Consider the following 253-nt stretch of genomic DNA (forward strand, 5'->3'; position numbering starts at 1 on the left):
TTTTATTGTATCAGCATGAGGATTTTTAGCATTAAGCTGCAGCAGTCATTCATAAATTGTGTATAATTGTTAGTTCCCATTGTGTTGAAGTGCAGCAAAGCTTAAAGTCTAAAGTAAATCATACAGTAAATTATTCTTAGTTGGCTGATATTTTGCAAAAATGTTGATAAAGTACTTAAAAATTAGACCAGCTAGCACAGACCGACTCTTGCACAGTCTGATACAGTAAATTGTAAATTGTAGAATATAGAAG

Source organism: Gopherus evgoodei, chromosome 4, assembly GCF_007399415.2.
Source record: "Gopherus evgoodei ecotype Sinaloan lineage chromosome 4, rGopEvg1_v1.p, whole genome shotgun sequence".
NCBI lineage: Eukaryota > Metazoa > Chordata > Testudines > Testudinidae > Gopherus > Gopherus evgoodei.